Source organism: Vidua macroura, chromosome Z (genome assembly GCF_024509145.1).
Source record: "Vidua macroura isolate BioBank_ID:100142 chromosome Z, ASM2450914v1, whole genome shotgun sequence".
NCBI classification, from domain to species: domain Eukaryota; kingdom Metazoa; phylum Chordata; class Aves; order Passeriformes; family Viduidae; genus Vidua; species Vidua macroura.
In genome coordinates this window covers 37,690,793-37,706,360 of record NC_071611.1, presented here as the reverse complement: position 1 = coordinate 37,706,360, position 15,568 = coordinate 37,690,793, and positions in this window count along the sequence as shown.

Genomic DNA, 15,568 nt, shown 5'->3' with positions numbered 1-15,568 from the left:
TAGAGATACTGTATTTCATGGTCCACAGTTTGCAAAGCTAAGGCCAAATCTCCCAGCTGTCTGGATGGTTTGCAGTTATAAGTGTCACAGCCCATGCAACAACCGTCTGTCAGCAATGGTAAGCAGGAAAATGTGTCTTGTAACAGCAGCATGGTGGGTACCTGCAGCTGCACCCCAACCTACACAGCTCTCTTGATGTCAGGGCTATGTTGAAAAAGATAGTAATGACTATTTTCAAGACAATCATTATTTTTACTGTATAAAGAGGCAGGTATCATATGGAACACATGCATTTTCTTTGAGGTGTCTCTTAGGCACTAACAAAGATTTATCTACAAGTGCCATGCAGCCTAGATGGTGGCAGTGCCAGCCATCATCTGAGTAGTTTTCAAAAGTAGATGAGAGATAGCCTTTGTGAGATAAGTGTAGAAATGAATCCTAATGAACACAACTGGGTGAATCAGATAATATTTGGAATGATTTCAAAGTTTCAGTTGTTTCTATAGCAAGATAAAAATGTGTCATGTAGAGTATATTGTATAAATGGAACAGATAATTCTCTGCTTGCCTAGAATCTGGGTTAATTAGACTCCTACATGCAATTACTGAGCTTACTAAAAGAAAATATGGTAAGAAAAAATTTTGCGACTCAGTACTTCCTGATGCTAAAAAGTTTTTTGCCTGGGGAGGTGTTGGTAACCACAGCTGCAGGACTAGTGTGGAGTCCAGTTTGCTGCCTGCTGGCAAGGAGTATCTAATTCAGCCCTTCTACATTTGGCTATCGCTTTCCTTCAACCAGAAGATCCATTTGAACACAGCAGAAATTTCATCCTCAGCCAGAATGTTGTTATGTGAGGCTGTAATGATGTAATTTTGGGGGTATTTGCTTTCTATAGAGTGTTAAATCAATCTGCCTGTGCATATGAGGAACTGCTGATTGTGAGTTAATGTGGCTTATGAAATACACTGTACTCTGTTATCCTGGAAATTGTTGGTGAGATTGTTTATTTTCAAGTACTAATTGTAAATAAAGTTAATTTATACCAAAACCACAGAACAGAGTTGTTGTTTTTTTTTTTTATTTGCCTGTTAGAAAACTGTAGGTGTATTTGTTATTCAGTAAGGCATTAGGAGCAAACACAGACCAATAATAGACCAATTCTAAGTATGCATACTGGGTGAAGGAGATTGAATATAAACACTCTGGAGTCAGAGGGCAAAAGTGGTAAACTTCCACAAGTAGCTGCAGAGCATTTACATGGACAAACACCATTCCCAGACATGTAGGCCACTCAATACTAAAAAGTATGCATCTCTTGTCAAAAAGTATAAGAATTTCTTAGCAATCCAGCATTCTTTTGTGTGGAAAAGACATGCCTGAGGACAATATACAAGTCGTCTACAAAAGGGCAAAAGTCATGGCTCAGAAGAGAGATTGTGGCTCTTTACAACACAGAGCACCTGACCAAAGCATGGTATGGCAGGTAGGAGCTCACCTGGGCTCAAGGGATGACTGAAAATTCAGGGTGGAAGGATGCAGTAAGCATAACCAAGTATGTGGAAACTATATGCAGCTTCGAAGATCCTGAGGTGAAAACATGGGAAGGTCAGATATCATAAAGGATAACACTGTACACTTGTTCTTTTATGCACTTTCTCAGTTATCTACTTAATTCTACTGTTGGAGACAGGCTAGCAAGGCCTTCAGGCTCATTCAGAACTGTGATTCTTCTTGTGATGAGGGTGGGATAAATGGTTTATAGAGAGGGCAATATAGTGGTAAAAAAGAATCCTGGGAGCCTAATAAATAATTGACTTACTCATTTCCTTTCTCCTTGCCTTCCATTGCCTTTCCTACATTCCTTTCCTTTTTCCTTTCTTTTTTTTTTTTTTTTTCTGAGGAGACAGTTGAAGAATGCATCTTTGCATAATTTATGAAGATGATCTGAAACTTTAGAGTGTTTGTTTTGTTGTGAAAGCTATTTGATTCTTGCATATGAAAAACACAGTGGTATCTCTAGAAGTGTCTCAGTCTAGTAGACTGCAGATCAGACTGGTGCAGCTTCAGTCTTTCCTAAGTCAAACAAGTGAAAGAGGAAGGCATTTTGTGAGAGTGTTCAAATATCCTTTTCAAAAAGATAGAATTGGCAAAACATTTAGGAGAACCAACTGAAGACTCAACTTCTGATTACAAGTATTAAAAAAAAAGGTGAGAAATATGGAAAGCAAACTAAAAAATAGAGATAGTTTTCAACCATCACTCTGAACAGTGAAATAGTACAAATTTGCAACCCAGATTTCTTAAATTGATCTCAAATGATCCCAATTTTCCATTTTATATCCTGTCAACTGACAGCATATGAAAGTTCTGGACTAGATTAAGGGCAGTCATCTCTTGATTTTGGGTGTACTTGTGCATTAAGTGTTAATTTTCTGTGGTTTGAAGAGAAAGAATACAAGACAGCTGGGATGAATCAATAAAAATATTCAAAGCCATGTCACCATGCAAAAGCAATTGTCAGATTTGAAGGTGAACAGAATGATGTCCTGGTGGCTCAGCTCCAGAAGAAAGCCCTTGCACTGCTGCAAATGATGCAAGTAAAAGAAGAATATGCAAAAACAGAGCAAATGAATAAAAAGCCTTAGGGGTTGCAACAGAAAAATCAGCTGGTTGTAGGATTATGACAGGGAAATGGAGGTGCAGCTCCAACCATCTGTACACATGACAATGATGTTTTCAGCCAATTAGCAGATACGTGCCACAAGGAAAAGACACAGGCTGCACAGGAGCTCTTTGTCTTTCCTGCTACAGAGGAAGAGAGTAGCAAAGAAAAGCCTAGAGAGAAATGAAATAGTTAAAGAGAAAAGCAAATACAAGTTGCAAAGCAGAAATACACTGGAAGCCATGTAAGCCTTGGCTTACATTTTGCTTCTCCTTTTGTCAGTTTCCCATAATTATTCTCTTGCTTCTCTAATTTTATTGTTTACATGGCTTTTCTGTCTCATGCACCATGTTTCTTTGGGTTGTGCAAGAACTTACATTGTGAACTACTTGTTTCCTTGCTGGTATATTAGAAAAGATAATTTTTTTTTTATTTTTATAGTACTATTTGGAGTAAAGGAAGTAAAAATATTTCATGGGGAAACACTAAGCTGTGTAGCAAAAGTAACCTCTTTGTCTGTGGGAGACAGAAGCTGGATTGTATGTGCTTCTCATTTACAAATGCCTGTGTTGGTATTTTTTTAATTGGGATATTGCAATAAAATGTAACAGGGAAATTAGACCACTGTAAGATAACCTGAAATGAAAAGATTGCTTCTTTCTGGGCATGGCAGGAGCAGTTATGAAATAAGATTGCACAGACTGTGTGGGACACAATGATACATTCTTTTTGTGAAAAATTTATTTAAATGAGTCTCTACTGTTGGTGTCGCCCCAAACACTGCATCAGTGAAATCTACTCAAAGTTCATTGACTAGCCCAAAAAATAGCACAGTACTTTGAGAAGACTCCAGTTCATTCCCTTCCTTTGCTGAAGATATCTTTGCATCAGATATATCTACTTTCTCTTTTCCTCCTTACGCGAATCATCTGTAGTGGTTCTGTCAGACAAAAATATTTGGCAAACTGAATTGAATTTAGGCAGAATGCAAATGGCCTTTGCTGTAGTCTGAGTCTTCTCTGCATTGCATGCTCTTGTCCAAACAGTGATGTTTTAGTGCTGAAAAATTGTATTTTCTATAGCAAGTGAAAATAAATACTAGCATGCTGCCACTTGTTGAGTTGTCTAGAGAGGACTCTAGCAGCTCTCCCTAAAAGGGGAAAGGAATGGGTCCAAAGTGAGAAATGTGTCATTGCTTTAACACAGATGGTTTTTGCATGTGTGCACAAATTGAGGGGGTGGGAATGGAAGGGAAAGAAATTGCTGAACAAATCCAAGAATAGCTTTTCCAGTATCAGAGGAAGATGATAATGTGAGACAGATTTCTCATATTTCATTATTTGCCATTGTGCAAAAATAACCGAATGTTGATAATTGCTTTTGTACTGACCTCACAGAGAAATTCCTTAAAAACAGTTTCCATTCACTCTTCATTCTACATAGTGCTTGGAAAAGAGAGATTGTTTGGGTCCATCATCTCTGAGTGGTGTTAAAAATGCCTTAGGCTCTTACTTTTGCTGCTGTTTTCCAAGAAAGAAAGGTTCAGATGCATAATTAAGCCACGGAATAGTTGTGTGAAAGGTAAAAGCATTACACTGAAAGCCAAACTTAGCTCTACAATGTAAATATTAAAAGGTAAATTAGTTTAGCTGAGGGAAACACTTCTTTAATACACCCATGGGATAAATTAATTGCCGAATTGTACTGCAACAAAATGCATGTTTAAAATCAAAGCAAATTGCAAGCTGGAATGCAAATCTCTGTAAACACTAAACACCAGATTTGACTCAGACTGTGGTACTTTATGTCAAGGAGTCTACCCAAGCCTAGTTCTATCTTTGTGATGTAGGCATGACCTAATGCAGATACAGACTGAGCATTTAATGAACTATCCAATACTCAGGACTTCCAACTACTTCTCTTTTCTTTTGTAAAGACTTGAGTATATTTTCTGCACATTCCTTTACATCCTCATTATTTTATTGTTTGTTTGGAACATGAAGTGTCTGTGTGTATCGTCTGTATTTGGAATAAAACAGAAACAAACCAATTTCTGGTTTGGGGACCACTGTGGAGGGTTTTATGTCCAACACTAGCATGCATAAAAATTAGCAAAAATACTTTTTCTGCCTTCAGTGTCATGGGATTCAAAAGACATGGATTTAATGGGCAGCTGCAAACAATTACTAAACTTTTTAATGGAACTCTACAATGTTATGATTTTGCTCTACTTCTTCAAAAGCACTAAAGATTTTTATTATTTGGAAATAATCCCTTTCCTCTTCTTATAAGTAAATCCTGTGTACCCAAATTTTTTCAGAGTCCAGAGTTTCTTTCTGCAAGACTGGACTTGCCAGAAGACACCATTATGTTCAGACTTTGTCTTAGAGGCAAGAAAAGAAGGGAAGCAAGAAACAATTCTCCAACATGTTTTCATTTCTTCTCTCCATACAGATTTCCTATTTTTCTAGGTTTACCTCAGTGCTCAGAATTTCAAAGCAGTGGAAACTGGATGCTGGCTGGGAAAAGAGGGAGAGTTGTGTACTTTCATAAGGAAAAATTCTATTCGTACAAACAACGTGGTCCTTTCCACCTGAAAGCAACTGATTGAGAAACACTGTCTCTAAGTAGTCTTCAGATCACTGGGCTGGGGAATTCATGGTTTAGAACCGAGCTCACAGAGTGATTTCCTGAAAATGTTTAACCCCTTGCAAAGGTTTGTAAACTCCAGGACTTGGGAAATGGATCCGTGAACAGCAAATCAAAACAAAGTAGAAAGGTCAGCATAAACTGTCAAGAGATAAAGAGTGTTTTTGGGGGAACACGAACAGCAGTAGTCTGATTCCTCACAGAGCCATTAATGACTTGGTGAAAGAGAAGAGAGGAACTTACTGCATTCCAGACATGTCTGTAAATATTACACTAGTCTATTTATTACTCAGTGGCCTAAAGTCACATTATATAGACTATTGAAGGTCAGCAATTATAAAGACTCCTAGTCACTTGTTAACTGTTTGCTTTTCTTTCATTGCTACAGTAAAAGAGTAACTCAGACTACTGATTAAACCATGTTATGCACAGGGGTCTGATAGACCAGAAACAACAATGCCACCAGGGACAGCAGATTGCAAAATGCAGACAGAGGAGGGACTGTGAAATAGAAAACCTTAGACAGACTCTTTCTCCTCCTAAATCTCCCTCTCCAGCTGAGCTGTGAAACTTACCAATTTCTGTGTGTCAATCCCTTGTAGACTTTTTCTTTCCTAGCTCTCCCATAGATATTTTCCAAAACCTCTAGGCTTTATTTCATTACAGAAACAAAACCCTTCAAACATGTATCAAAACCTCATCTTTTCCATGAAGCTGGGATCTTTACATTATAGCTAGTCATGCAACAAAAAATAATTGGCCAGTATTCCACATGCATAAAAGCCACTAAACATACTATCAGATAAAGCACCAGAAATTCTAAGACAGTAAGGGATTTTAGTCTTTCAACTAGCATGGATTCACCATTAAATGGTGATATACACTGAAGGCCTTTCTATCCTTTTACAAAGATTAATGTAATGATAAGTACAAATACTTATGATGTAAGGATGATAAGACAAGAAGGGGTGTTTCAGGGCTTCATCACATGCCCTTTTTTGTTATGAGACAGGTCATAGACACTATATATATGATTATTTTCATATAACATCACCTTCCTACATCTGCCTTAAGTCATAGTCTCCTTATTTTCAGATGGTGGTGAATAATGACCATCCCACCAGAGGTTTTTTGAGATACCAGAAAAGCTCCACTCTAGTTAAGATTAAAAAAGATACAAGTATCTCTCCAGCAGTTTGTGCCACCCTGTTAGTTAATTGTCTGTTTGCATTGTAAATGACCAGCTTGTGTGTGGTAACTATAGACCCAAGTTCCTATTTCTCTGAAAACTTATGCCTTTGCTTTGAATTCCAGTATCCAACTACAATTAAAGAGTGTGCTTATAGAAGAGAATATAAATTAGAAAATCCAAAAAGCTCACTTAAGATAATTGTTTATTTATAGACCCCATTATGCCATATTGATTGTGACACAGCAGTTTCCTTTAGTCAGAGTATATGTCATAAATCAATCTGTCTGGGTATGTTTGTGGTCTCTGAGACACAATCTCTTTCAGATATCTCTGGAATGGATCAGACATGTCCATATTGCAGCAATGCAAAACTGTATCTTAACAGCAGAATTTGCTGCAGAGAACTTGGTGTTACACTGTTATTCCCTGGTCCAGTCTGTATTTGGAGAAATCTTTTTATTATTTATTATAGAAGTGTTTATGCATCAAGACTGACTTTAAGGCTTTAAGGATTTTTAAGAAAATACTAAGTATTATTCTACAGGGACAAATTTGATATGATAAAATTATAAAGAGCTATACCACATGTATAATGTAACAAATAACAATTAATAGAAAGTGAAAGCAACTTCAGTTCTAGAAATAAAATGTTCATCTTTGTCTCAATATTTGCTTTCCATAAATGCCTCAGCTTTCTTTTGAAAAAACTGAAACTGTCTGAAACTTTAATTTTCTGGATGTAGCCTTTTCCTCTGTCTAGAGGGGATTCCGACTTAGAAAGTAAAAGACGAAATTAGTGTCATGTTTCCATTGGCAGATGTAGTAGGTAGACAAAAGTAATTTTTGGGGTTGCAATTCATGTTTTGCCAAAGATACATTATCTGAATTAGGGACAGTGCAGAAGCTCCTAAGAGACAGCTGTCCTTAAACAGTGACAGAATAGTGTTCCCAGAGTGATACTTAGACAAGGTGAACAGGTCTGAAAGCCCTCTGCTTCTGGGCTCCTTCAGGGCTCCTCATGAATTTGTCTCCTCAGTGCTCTTTTGTGTTAACTTGCTTTTTCCCCTGGAAGTGGTCTTAATACATCTAATAAAGTTAAAACATGTGAAGTGATTTTTCTGTAAATGACTTGGGGCTAAAATCTTCAAGAACTAAATGCCACTTTGCTTTAGGGCATAGTTAGTTAACTTGTGGTAGATTGCAACAGAGATCCTCCCTTCACTTAGAATTGCCATAGGATTCCCATCCCACAAATTAGGTGCCGGCAGTCTTTCTTCAGAAAACATACACAGGTCTTCTGCTTTCTGTTTGATTGGTGGGTTATGTTGCTTTTGTTATTTCTTATAAAAATGACCCTGGAGAGGAAATAACATCAGCCATTCTCCCTGAAATTAGGCAGGGCTTTCACCCAGGTGCTAGACATGCAGGTACAAGATCCTCTGGTTCTCAGGCATCAGTCACCTCTCGTTGCAGGAATAGGTTTTCAGTAGAGGACAAGTGACCATTCAGTGGCGAAAAAGGGAGAGATCAGGTTTAATGCCTTCTAATGAAATTCTTCCACTCACTGTGGAAACATGAAATTCCTGGGAGAAGTGGGGGCACTTATATCTCTGGGTTGGCAGAAAGGGTTTCTGTCTGCTGTAGAAAATATGGGTTAAATATTTTGATTTCCCAGATCTAGAGAAGGAATCTGACAGGCTCCTGCCAGATGACTCTACCTTGGATCCTTTGACTGAAAGTGAACCTCTGTCCTATCTCTTTCTGACCATGTTTTATGTAGACTCTGATTTTCTGCTGTGTTCAGAGATTACTAACTTAGTGTCTGTGCATGAAAGAAATGTATGCTCATGGGGAAAGTAGAGTGCTAAATTACTCAGACTGGTTGAGATAAGTGTTCTTAGACATGTTGAAAAGCAGAACTCTAATTGCCTGCAATGCTTCAGTGCGAGGAACTAGATTAACTACAGATTTTAGATGGTTCTTCTTTTGGCAGCAACTAAGTATGGATTTTGAGGAAACCAGTTTTGGCATTGGAGGTCCTCTCTGCAGAGAAGATAGTGCAAAGCAGACTTCCTGCACATTAGCTAGTGGCTCCACTCACTTCTCAAATGGATGCAGCTGGCACATTGGAAGCTGACTCAAAACTTTTTATACAGGGCTGCCACACTCTCTCTGGGAGTTTCCAAATTGGTTGTTGTTTATGGGCACAGTAGAATGTGCACAGTGAGTCCCACATTTTGTGAAGACCCTTGCAAAGCCACAGGAAGAAAGAGGAAGTGTCACTTTTTAGTTTTGTTGGCAAGTGTGACTGTTTCCTGCCAAACTTCTCTTATTGCTGCCCTTGTTTTGGGACACCAGGCTCATGCCAGTTGTGTGGGAAGTACAGAGTAGGTCTGGCACCTCCTGGAAAACAGGTCTATATGCAAGGCTATTGTTGTTGTGTGAGAGAACTCAGGTGTCAGCTGTGCTTCTTGCTTGCAGCCTGGTTGATCTGCACAAGCTGTGTGTGTGCATCCAGGACTTATATGACATGGATCTGAGACAAATACAAAAAAATCTGCAGATTCTGTCAATCTGCCAGCTGCAGAGGTAATTCAGGCATTTGAAGCTTCACTTTGGAATAAAGGTGCTGCAAAGCTACAAATGTTTGTAGTTGTCATGAACTAACAGTCTTGTCTTTGGCGAGGCTTAAGTTCACTTCAGTACACAGTTTCATGATACTTTCCATTCAAGTTATTCCACGGAGAAATACACTGCTGGGCTATTTTAAGACTGGCTGCTAGACTCAAACTACTAAAACCATCCAATCATAGTATGATGTACTAATTTCTTCCAATTAGCATTGTTATTAGCAAAATCTAATCAATGAGTTCTGGATCAATTCTGTGGGTTTGGACTGAGAAAATTCCTCCCAAATGTAAAAGCATGAATTCTGAATTCAGCTTAGAATATTTCCACTTTGTTGTCTGTTAGGATAAATAAATATTAATTAAAGGTTAATTGGATATGTGCCCAAGCTGCCTGAATTTCTATACACAAAAACAAACCACTTCAACTTTTGTGATTAAAAAAAAACCAACAAACTTTTTCATGATTGCTTGCAATTTTAAATGTGCCCTTGTCAAACACAATTATTTCTGATTCAACAAAAATAAATTATTTGTAAGAAGTAATCAAACTAGTAAAAGAACACGTTTACATCAGGTAGTTTATATTTGCAGAAAATACCTTAAAAGAGCCTTTCCAAAAACAAATGTATTCTGCAAAAAGGAAACAGCACAAACATCCTGTGTTTCTCAGCACTTCAGCAATCCTCATTGCTACCACCAACATCATATACTTTCAGAACCATGTTTTTCTCATCCTTATGCTGTGCCTTTTGAGGTTACATCGGGCAACCTAGTTTGGTGTCAAAGTCCTCCATACACGTTGGTGATGTGAATTTGGATGTTTTTTCTTCCTTGTTTGTCCTTGGAAAAGCAATTGCAAAACCTTTATCAAGTTATCGGTATCACATGTAAAGAAAGGGACATAATAAACCCTCTTTTACATCTTTTCAGGAACTGAGGAGAGCACCAAAACATTCAGGTAGTAGAATAACAGTGTAAGAAATCATTTACACACAGAAATACATAATGGCTGAGAAGTGACAATAAAATGGTTCTACCATGTGTGTGCTGCTTGTTTTGATGAGAACATATTTTGAAATGCTTTAAAGACCCCTCAAGGATGGATTTGTTTTTGATGTTGCAAGAATCCTCCGTGGCTGCCCTTTGCACAAGAACCTGATGTATTGATGATGGGAAATCCTTTCTTCTGAGAAAGTCTTGAAAGGACATTTAGAGTGTTTGGGTTGGGTTTTTTTTTCTGTCTTGTTTTGTTTTGTGAAATTAGAGCTTAAATCACATGATCTGGAGAATTTCTGGCAAAAAAGTAGAAACTTCAGAAAAGAGTTGAGCTTGCTTCATTTGCAATGGCATTTTTCCATTGTTTTGATGATTTAATTCTGTTGAAATCATCCATATGGCATTGAAGCAACAAAATAGCTAGTCAGACGGAAATCAGATATAGATTTATACTATATGCAAGTAAAATTATCACTAGTCATGAGATGGAAAAGGCCATATGGAAAACTCTTTAAAACTACAATTCTACATTGTTTTACATGAGTTTGGATTATTCTCAAGGCAGAATCATATCACAATTCAATGCAAGTTTTGTTTATTCATACTATTAAGTTGTTTATTTCATTTGGGCTAAAAATTAATATATTTCATTTTGGCTGCCATCTCTGAATTGAAAAAGAAATTCCATTGCATTTATTCTTCCATCATGTCATACTGTAGTAGATCTACTTCCGTATTTTCTCTTTCTTTTGAAAGATACCTACTATAAGACTAAGGACTTTAAGAGTCTTGATAAATTATACCCATGATAGCAGGCAATTGTTTTGAGAAAAAAGAGAAAATGCATTAAGACTAACATGAGTTTCTTTTCAAACCAGTACAACTGTGTTTACTTCACAGACTGGTAATGTATTTACACCACTAACCTGGAGGTGTTAGATGCCTTGCTTAAGATGAAATTTTGTCAGTCACAAAAATTCATTGTCCCTTGGGGCAAAAATTAACTTTGCCTTCATCCTGCACTAGTATTTACTTTTTATATCTATAAACCTTGATGTTTATTCACTCCTGTTAAACCAGTGTCTGTTCAGTATCTCATACAACATACCATTACTGAAAAAAGTAAATTTAAAATCTTCTTTTCATTGAAATGCTGTGGTGAGGTGTTTTTCTGTGATGTTAACAAATATTTGGAGAGCTTATTTACAATTGCTTTCCAAGTGCATGCTACAGGTTTACAATAAGAAGGCTTCTGTAGTAATATGATTATTTTTCTGCCAGCTTTATTTTTCTACAAGTGATGGAGCATGATGTTAAGATTTGTAGAGAGGACTCTTGCTGTGCTCTAGGGTTTTACAGCTCCAAGTGCCTGTCTGAGAGGCATTTTCTAAGGCCAATCTCACTTCAGTGTGTGTAGCCTCCATAAGTTTCTGCAGACTCTGGAAGCAGACACTCCTTGAAATGGAGAGTTGGACCCTGACCGTGAGACTCAGCTGGAACCACAGAAGCTTTGCTCTTACTCGTGGATATGGAGAGCACAGTGCGAGCTGAGCATCTCAGGCCATCCCTAGTCTTTGAAACACCCCCTCCCTGCAGACACCAGCATGGAAATCCATTCCAACACCACTGCCAGCTAAACAAGGGTCCAAGCCTGCTAAAGATTGGTGTTCTTGCATCATGTGTGTAAGCAGCCGTGTTCAGCCATCAGCCTTGTTGACCTTAGTTATGTGCAATTTAAAAAAAAGAGTTTATGAAAGAAGGGAACTACAAAGGAAGTCACAGTTTGGGCTAACAGCAGGACATGGATAAATACAACAGGAATTAAGGCATTTATTGGAAAGTAAATATGAAAGAAAACTGGTTGGAGACTTGCACAGAAACGTAAATATGCATTAGCCTTTAGAGTCCATTCTGCTTTATCTCTTTTGTGATCTGTGTATCAGTCTCTTAAGTACAGAAGAAAAAAGCTAACACAGTCATTTAGCATTTTATACAGTCCTCCACCATTGCATGTTTGGGAACAAAAATCTGTCAATATAAAGCATATTTAATGAAACATATTGTACCCATAGATATAACTAATATTTGTTCAACCACAGATAATTCTGGAAAGGGTTTATTTTGTGACAGTACTAATGTAAACATATGGGGCCACATTTGCAGTATGAATCAGCTCCGTTTCATTCAGCTATGTAATTCCATAAAATCTACTACAACTTCTGCTTTTGTGAAAATTGTATTTTTATTCAAGCTACAGAGAGGAATTCTGTTGAAATCAGGTATACCATCTTCATCTGTAAAATCCAAAATGATATTTGAAAGCAGACAAGTATAATTATTTCCATTTCAAAAATGGGAAAAGGGAGGAAGATCAATAAAATTACACAAAGTCTCATGTGAGCACACCACAGAGAGCATTTCCTGTCTTCTAGGTATAGACCCAAAGCCTGGCATAGTCACACAACATTATTGTAATCATGTTGCTGTTTGAAGCACCAGCCTTGTTTTTCTCAGGTCTTGAACTATTCCTCTCCTGTTTTTAAATTATATCTACTGAGATGTGAATGAATTGTGCCCTAAAGATATCTGCATGCATTGTGACTTTTTCACCATCATATTAATGAGAAGCACTGTAAAATGTGAAAAAACCCACACTATTTCGGTAATTGGAAGTATTTTGATATTTTAACTTTTTTTCTCTTTTTTCCTCTTTTCTTAGTTTTTGTTTTAATTTTTATCCTTTTTTCTATTCATCTTTATATGGTTCCCCTTTTTGCTCTCTCCTTTTCTCTTGAGGCTAGCTTAACTACGGCTGTTAATAATACAAGATTTGTTCCTCTAAATATTTAAACCGGGATTCTTTCCAGAAGACAGGAGGAAGAACACTGCCTACAGAGCATGTTGTGCCAGCTCTCCTAAGACATTCCTTGTTATTTTTCAGCAGCCAGCATAATGATGTGGCTGAATAACATCAAATGAAGTAAGACAAATATCCCTGTCTTGCACGCCTTTGGCTGAGTCACAGGATCCTTTTCATGACAGCAAAAAATCCTTTTACTCATTTTATAAAAATCCTTTTACTCATTTAAAATAACATGTATAGCAGGTGAATATCTGTTCTTTTTGATAGGTTTTTCTAATGTTATTAATTATTAATTCTTAAGGATTCTGTACATAAAGCGTAAAGTTCCTTGCAGAATCAGCAAACAGGAAAAGCAGCAAAATAACGAGGTGCAAATAGCATTTTTAAGAGGAAATGACTGCAGATATCAATGTAAATTTTTTCAGTATTAGAAAAAAAAATAGTGGTAGCTCCCCTAATAAAATATCTGCCTAAATCTTTCAGTTGCTGTACTTCTGTTAAGTTATGCTACTACAGGTGAACAAAAGAAAGTAATGGGAACTTTTGAATCTTGGGTCTTTTAACACCAAAACATGATTAAATGATGGTATCCCTGGAGAGATATATAGATTTATTCCTCATTTTAGAGCCTCCAGCTAGCATTCTGGCTTTAACATCTTGATTGCTTCTGTTTCCTCAATACCATGCTAAACTGGGATCTCACCCTGCTGTGAGAGACATCTCTTGAGGTAATGTCTGTGTCCTGCTCTTGACAGGAAGGAAGAGGAGTAAAGCACTTGCTTCCTTGTGTGCCTTGCAGCGTGCTGGGAGAGCGCTGTGTACTGCAAGGGTGACCACATGCTACCAAGCTAAACAACATTCCTTCATCCTTTCCATCATCCTGTCTCCATCATGGACTGTTAGCTCCTAGGCTGCTCTCACACTTCACTTTGCAGACATAAAATGGAAATGCCTTGTCCTTTCTACTCTCTGTGTTTCATGACTCAGGATTTATTCTGGCTCATCAAAAATGATGAACTCTCCTTTGTTTTATGAGATCTAAGGGTGTTTTAGACATTTCATGCCTGTTGTAATAACACTTCCATTGCAGAAAACAGTGGAAACTTATCTGTCAACATAAGTAAGAGGAAGCTCGAGCCAGTGACTCTCCTCCTGCACTTCTGTTTTGTTATTTTGGCCAGTTACTTTTCCTCCTACTGAAAATGTTCCAGACCGCTGTAGTAACCTCAAAACCTGTTTCAGCACTAGGTGCTACCAGTACCTGCTTTCTGTATCTGTTACTTTAAATGAGAATGTTATTTAGCAAAAAGGAAGCATGATTGCCTCTTCATTCCTCTAATTTTCCACTGATTGGATGACTGCTGTATGAAGTCCTGGAAGTGTTGCAACATCCTGGTTACATCTGGCCTGTTTGCCAGCAGTGAAGAAGGATAGAGGCGAGTTTGACGACTCAGTGTTGGGGGTGGATTGGACAGTGGGACTGGTGAGGAGTGAGAATTAATGCTCTGGCTCAAGCCCCATCCTTTGGATGGAGCTGACTTTATATTTTGCTGCAATTAACCCTAGAGGAATGGGATTGGGTAACACTGCCCATCTTATCACCACTACAAGCTCTTTCCAGGTCCTCCAGAACCCTGAGGAATTTCAGTATTGATTTCTGTGGCATGTTCACATATGTCAGTGAGTGTCTCCAAAACTAACAAAAGAGGAGTCAGGGCAGGGAAGCGGAGGAGGAAAAGACAAGCAAGAGAGCCAGCTGAATAATCCTGCCAAGTTTTGCTGGAGCTGTGTGACTGGCTGTGTTATTCAGGTCCCATGGCATTTGCTGGTGGGCTGTAAGAATACAGGAGTCTAATTATTAGCACCAAGGACATATGGTTGTTGGATGACCAGCTGGGAAATGCAAATTAAATACTAAAAATATATAATTTAGTACTTTTTCTCACCATGGGCTTCTCTGACATATACAGCTTGTATTTTGGACTGGAATCAGAGCAGGCTGTGACATCCTTAGTAAGAGAAAGATAAGGAAGAAGAAAAAAATGGGAAAGTGGTGGCCAATCATTCAGTACCCAACATTTGAGTTCAGCAAAAATAGCCATGTTCACCAAGGAAGGGGGGTGATGAGTACCAGAAAATCTGTCTGAGTTGTCTATTTCCATTGCATCATCCAAGGTGAGGGCCTGGCAGGCCTAAGGGGTTAGTGGCTGGAAGAAATAAGTGCCAGGCAACTGGCAGGAGTTGGGAAATAGGAGTGTCCTCAGGACAGAGGAGACAGAGGATCTTGGAAGGGCTACAGGCTGCACTGGGAGAAGGGGATATGAGGGAGTTTAAGCTCTGAAGGTAGTCTTGCAGCCCATCCTTTCTCACCACATTCCCTACATAAGCAGGTAGCAGCCTACTTTTCCTCTGTCCTGATCTCCTGTGTGCAAAGCATTTTGTGGTTGGATGTACCTGTGTAGGGTCAGTGTTCTCAGGCTGCCTGGGCTCTGGGGATGGGTTTCTAGTGCATAGGCTTTTCTCAGCCCCAGTCACAAGATCATTATATTTTGACCCTGATGCCTTGGCACATATC